Below are 7,296 nucleotides of genomic sequence, written 5' to 3'. Positions count from 1 at the left end.
TATAACTAAATTTTCAAATTTTTGAATAAAAAAATAATTAAAAAAATGCTTTTGACTAACGCATTAATGTAATAATTATAAAAATACTAATTGTTTTATAATTTATATTTTTCAAAAGGAAAATTAAAAGAAACTCTTCTATGATTTGTCCAAACCTATTATATCTTATAAAAAATCAAAATAATATATTAAATTTTTTTTTCTCTCTCTTTTTTCTCAAATATATTCTCTCTTTACACGAATCCCTAATTGTTACACAATTGAACCTTTTTTCACCCCATATAATACTTGCTTATCACTCAAAATATTATTTCATTCAATAGATTACCGCAACACTTTTAAACTCTTTTGACAAAGATATTCAAGATTAGTTAATGTTTAGGGAAAATTATTTATAAATCCTATTTGGAAGACTTATTTAATGTGAAATTCTATAAATATTCTTTTAGAGTTTGAAATCCTATTTAAATAGGAATATATTCCATAAGGTCCTATGAGTTGTAAATGAATGATATTGGTGTACTTTTATACCCCTAATTTGTTTCCAATGTCACGTTGGATTTGGAAATGTCACATTGGGTTTGGGATGTTACATGTTACATTTACGTTTTGAATTTCAAATTTCCAACCATATAGATATGTTCACAATCTATGGTTGTTGGAAAAATGGTTTAATATAGGCATATTTTTGAGCCAAAATTTGAGTGGGCCCCAAATGTCTTTTAGGGTGGGTCCGAAGAGGTGAAGTGTTTGGGGGTGGGTCCAAAGAGGTGAAGTGTTCCTTGCCGCGTAGCAAGTCACACGGTGAAGACGGAACGTCAAAACCATTTATGAATGAATGGGAAATTGACGTCGTTTTCGGGTCTAATATTAATTTTTTAGATAAAATTCATTTGAATTTTTTCAATAAAAATTATTGTGGGAATTTATTTTAAATCTAAATTCAAATTTTAAGTTCCTAAGTGGTTTCTTAAAGTTTGTACCTCTTCCTTTATTGATTAAACTATTCAAATAGTTTAATATATAATAGTTTTAAAAAACTTTTCCACCATTGGCTTTATTGATTAAACTATTCAAATAGTTGAATAATAAAATTCCAACATTTTAAAAATTGTGCCACCAACAGATCTTTTTCAAACAGTTTGAAAATTTGATCTTTGCAACAGTCAGATCACTATTCAACAGTTTATCTGTTTGAATAGTGTGTGCACCTATTCACTTCAATTTGGTACTTGTTCGGGGTCAGGTTTTTGCCTATAAATTCAGACCATTTGCTGCAGTCTTGGATACGAAAAAATCTGTCTGAATTTTATTTCTCCATGTCCAGATTTTTCTATTTGCATTAATTATTCATATTACTTTTAGAATAAGTTTTCAGAGAGTTAGAACACAGGTTTGGTTCGCCGTACAATTTGTTTTGGAGTGCTACTACAAATTGGTTAAGATCATCGTGTCTTGGGAAATAGACGCCACTCAACTGTAAGCACCGTAGCGGGGTGAATCTATCTTAAGGACAGAGTGTCACACACTCGACTTGGTCTTTTAATTTTTTAATTCGGTTCGATAAATAAATTCGGTACGCTATTTATTTATTTGTTCGATTTTGTTTCTATTTATTTTATTTACACAGAAGATTGTTCTAACAATGGTAACATTAGATTTTCCATATAAGGTATTTCCATTAATTAGATTATTTTGAATTTCAAAAGTATATGAGAATGTCACGTTAGATTTGGGAATATCACATTGGGTTTGGGATGTTACATGCTACATTTACGTTTTGAATTTCAAATTTTCAACCATATAGATATGATCACAATCTATGATAATATTGAATTTCCCATATATAGTATTGCCATTAATTAGTCCATATATAGTATTGTCATTAATTAAGTTATTTTGAATTTTAAATTTCTAACTATACATATATATGATTAAAATATATGGCAACATTGGATTTCCCATATATGTCACTGCCATTAATTAGGTTGTTTTAAATTTTAAATTTTTAACCATATAGATATGATCATAATCTATAACAACATTGAATTTCCCATATATGGTATTATCATTAATCAGGTCATAGGGCCATCTTTTGTATAAGTCTTCCAAATAGAACTTACAAATAATTTACCCAATTAAAAGTCTGTGATTTTGTTTAAATATAAAAAAATAATAATCCTATAAGTCTCACTATTTATATATATGGAAACAAGAAAAATTATTTAGTTTGCTAAAGATTTAAATGATTTTCAATTTTTTTAGCTATTTGAAATATGGTTAAGTATCCACAGGGGCAAAAATAAAATTGAAAAATTCTACCCATAGTGAGGATGAGATTTGTTTGCAAGAACAGAGGCGAAGAATGACAAATCCACCCGCGGCGATCTTAGGCATAACCTAATGTTGGAAATGGAAATCTTATATCCCATAGAGATCATTGTTGTCTCTTCATTTTTGACACCCACTCCCAATCGCTCTCTCAAAAAGGCATAACCTAATATTGGAAATGAAAATCTCATGTTCCATAAAGATCATTGTTGTTGGTTCAATTTTGTTGTACAGTTCATAAGCAAAGCAACAAAGATGGAAAGAGTTTGACAGGGGTTGTTTGAGGTGTCCTAAATAAGTGTACTTTTTGACTTTTTATGAAATATGGATTGAGTATGGGTTGGGTTTGAAGTGATGTGACAGTAAGGTAATGTGACTTAAATAAGATGATGTAACTTAAAAAAGATAGTGACTTTTTGACTTTTTGAATTTTTTTGAGAATGCCAAACTTAAAAAAAGGGATTTGAGATTGATACGGAGAAAATGATTATTTTTAATTTATTTTTTTATTTTTTTATCTTATTGGAAAATTGCTCTGCAAAAGACATAAAGCCAATGCCTCCTTCCCTTAAAGCAACTCTAGCTCTGTTACGTAAAATGTTTAGCAAACATTAAAACAAAATTACTATTTTTATTTTGCCTAATTAATTTAATTAATATGTACTCTAACAATATGTTTTATTTGAATTAATCAATCAAAATAATTTAATTAATTTTTAAAAGAAAAATACTATACATATAAATAAAAAAATATATAATCTTTTTTTATGACATGTGATATATGTACCTAGTATTGACATGATTGCAAACGTAACATTTGCAAATATTTATTTTTAAAAAATATATTATTAAATTATTTTGTTAAATAATAAGAAAATTTAGTCAAAATCCCTCAATTGGACTTTTGTTCGATGAAAAGAATAACCAAATTTATTTTGTTTTATAGATCCCTTAAAAAGGAAGTGTATAATTAAGGATAGATTAAAATTTCTTTTTTTTTCTTGAACAATATTGTCCATATATATATATATATATATATGTCACATAACTCTTTTGACGAGAAACACTTGTATTTTATTTTATACAAGTTTAAAAATATAATATTTTTGGTTGTTTCATCTAATATGTATTATGTTTTTTGTAATAGTATGAATTAGAGTAACATATTACTGTAAACCAGCGTAATGAGATAGAGAAACTTGTTATTATCAAACAGAGTAACATGGTACTATTTACGTCAATTTTGACGATATATATATATATATATATATATTTTAATAATTTCATAGTCAGCATGGATTTTGTTTGATAGACCTTGATGAGATGATTCTAAAAATATTAATTTTATTAAAAATTGACATCTAGATCCTTGCAAAAAAAAAAATTTGTGATGATTTTTTACATGTGGCTAAAAATTGATAATTAGCGATTTTTTTGTCACGATTTTTATACATTGTCACTAAAACTTACAATTAGTGATATTTTTCTGTGATGAATTTTCAAATTATCGCTGGAAGTAGAAAATATTTGATTTTTTTATGATGGTTTTTTAAACTGTTACTAAAACTAATAATTAGTAACATTTTTTGTAACAAAATTTTCAAATTGTCACTGAAATTAACAATTAGTGACTTTTTTTAATAGTATTTGATGAAAAATACTATTACTTATTAGAAGATCTATTGGACAATAATTCTACCTATTAGAATCTAGGGCAAATTACATATACCCCCTCTAGGTTTGGCTAAATTACAGATACCCCTGAGGTTTGAGAAATTACAAATTCCCCCCTGAATGCTATATTTGCATAAGAAATTAGGGGGTAATTTGTTATGAAATATAAACCTCAGGGGGTAAATTGTTATGAAAATACAAACCTCAGGGGGCGGGATGTAATTTCCGAAACCTCAGGGAGGTATTTGTAATTTAACTAAACCTCGAGGGAGGTATATGTAATTTGCCCTAGAATTCTATGCATAAGTTTCCCTTAAATTGCTAACTATGTATATTTTAGTAATAGTGATATGTGTTAGACTTTTTAAGGAAAACTTTTTGTATTTATTCTTAGTACTCCCTCCGTCCCAAAATAATGGTCCCTTTTGGGGAATCCAACTTTTTTTAGTAGTACAATTATTACATTTGAAAAAGGTTGATTTTTCAAAATTATCCTTTTGATAGTACATTTTTTGAGAATATCAATGTTATAATTGTACTTTTTGTATTTTTTACTAATTTAAGAGAAGGGCAAAATAGGAAATTTATATTATTTTTGTACTTGATTTTGAAGAGTGACTAATATTTTGGGATAATGAAAAATGGAATAAGAGACTAATATTTTGGGACGGAGGGAGTATATTAAAATTTTATAATGATATGTGTTAGACTTTTCAAGAAAAACCTTTTGTGTTTATTCTTAGTATATTAAAATTTTATTATGAGGGAGTTTTGATCATATCTCCCACAATAATATTTTTATACGATTATATTCACAGAGAGAGAGAGAGAGAGAGAGAGAGAGAGAGAGAGAGAGAGAGAGAGAGAGAGAGAGAGAGAGAGGGGGGGGGGCCTGACCTTTGAATTACTGATCATTGCAAGGCTGGAGAATTGAATGACTGATCATTGCAAGGCTGGAGAGAGAGAGAGAGGCTTGACCTTTGAATGACTGATCATTGCAAGGCTGGAGAATGAATATGACGGGGAAGACTGTTTTTTCTAGCTTCCAACACTAGTTACATGTAGAAAGTGAAAAAAATAAATAAAAAAATAAAGACAAAATGTCTATAATTTTGCAGAGTTTGTTGGAAGTTATAAATTACAATAGCTTCTTTTGGGATGAATGTTTGAACTAAAATAGTCAGGTATGATAAAATATATTATTTTGATTAAATAAGATAAAATATTTTATATAATTTATAATTATTTTATTTTTTCTTTCATAAAAGTTTAAAAAGTTAAAAAATCTATCTGAAACGAGATTTTTTAGTCCCAAGTTAAAATTATTAAAAAATTAAAAAATCAACTCACATCGCAAACCAACCAAATCTCAATAAGCAAAATACCTCAAATACTCTAGGGTGTTTTGAGAAGATGATAAAAAGCTAACTTTTGAAAAAATCAAGCTTTTGGCTTTTTTAGAAAAGTGATTTGAGAAGTTAGTAAAAAGTTAATTTTGGCTTTTTTTGATTAATATTTGTTCATGATATCACATCACAATAAAATGACTAAACTATCCCCACCCAATGTAAAAAATATTTTTGCCCATGTAAATAAAATAAAAAAAAAGGATATAATTGTAATAAATGTGACTTTTTTAAACTGACCAAATGACTCATTGCTAAAAAAGCCAATCTAACTTTTTTAACAAACAAGCTACAAACATAGCTTTATACCAAGTGGCGCAAAAAGTCCCTAAAAAAAAAATCAAAAAGTCAACAATAATTTATATCAAAAAGTCAAAAATTTTCTTTTCTCTTTACTTTTTACACATCTTTTAGTAAAAACTCAAAAAGTTATTTTAAACATACTGGGTATGTTTGGTTTGTGTTTGAGAGATGTGTTTTAGAGATAAAAAGTACGAAAACATGTTTGGTTTGGTTTTTTTTAAAAGATGTTTTGGAAAATTATTTTGAGATAGAGTTTTGGAAAAAGTGATTGATTTGATGTGTGTGAGAGGGAGATTTGTTTGGAAAACTTGTTTGGTTTACAAGTTTTGCGACAATGCTACGTAGCTCAAATTTTGTGGCTCAAAAGTGGCTCAAATGGCCAAAACGACGTCGTTTTGAGTGCAGAACAACATAAAAATGGCCAAAACGATCGTTTTGGCCATTTGAGCCACTTTTGAGCCATAAAATTTGAGCTACGAGACATTTTCCCAAGTTTTGGGAAATTTTTTTGGGAAAATTTGTTTGGTTTGGTTATTTTTGAAAACTTATTTGTAGAGAAAATTTCTCAAATTTTTTTCAGAAAATCAAACCAAACGAGCCCACTAATTTTTTACATTATATTTTAACTAAAAAATTAAAAAATTACTAAAAAAAAATATATTCCCAGCCTGACTTGCCAAAAGAGCAATCAATTTGCCTCCTCATTGGAGTTGACCAGCAAAAGCTTGGCTTGTGTATAAACAAGATAAGGCCATGCGTGGTTTATACATAACGATATTTTTGTTCATTTTGCTAAAGATCCAAAAATAAAAGCCTTTTTTTTTTTTTTTGTTTGAACAAAAAAAAAAAAAAAAGAGTTGGCATTTGAGTCCAAAACAAAACAAAACAAAACAAAAAAAAAAAATTCATTAACCATGTTGTTCCAAAATGTTAACCACTGGCTAATGGAAGGAGTTTCGTTTTATAAAATAAATCCTTTAAGAAAGTTGAGTGTTAAGCTTTACATATTAAAAGGTAACCTGAAAATGGATTATAGTTAAGAGGAATTTATTCACTTTATTTAGTTTAGAATTTTTAAAAATAATTTTATAAATTATAATTTGAATTTTTTTTTTAAAAATTGTTTTTAACATTTTAATTATTTTTTAAAAACTTTTTTAGATCTACTTAAAAAGTATAAAATTTGTACAATTTTTTTTGTATTCAATGAATTTATGAAAGATTTTTACATAAATTTTATTATTTTTAAATTAAATTTTATAAATTTTACTTATTTGGGTAGAGTTGCAAAAGTGCACTTTTTATATTTTTATTTTTTTGGATCACCTCTCTATTTTTTTACATATTTTTTTTATTAAAAATTAAAAAAATATACATATTTAGATTATCTAAATAACTCTATGTAAATTTTAAAATTAAAAATATTTAAAATTATTAAAAATAAAAAAAATAAAAAATGATTCAAAAACTTAAAAAAAATAATAATAATAATAATAAAAAAGGGAATAGCCTTCATTTCAAATTCAACCACTACACTTCTCAACTAGTACTTTGCAAGTGGAGAGGCACGGCAATTGGTCGG

This window comes from Camellia sinensis, chromosome 10, assembly GCF_055761805.1.
Source record: "Camellia sinensis isolate YWXY chromosome 10, ASM5576180v1, whole genome shotgun sequence".
NCBI classification, from domain to species: domain Eukaryota; kingdom Viridiplantae; phylum Streptophyta; class Magnoliopsida; order Ericales; family Theaceae; genus Camellia; species Camellia sinensis.
This window is presented reverse-complemented; position numbering follows the sequence as displayed.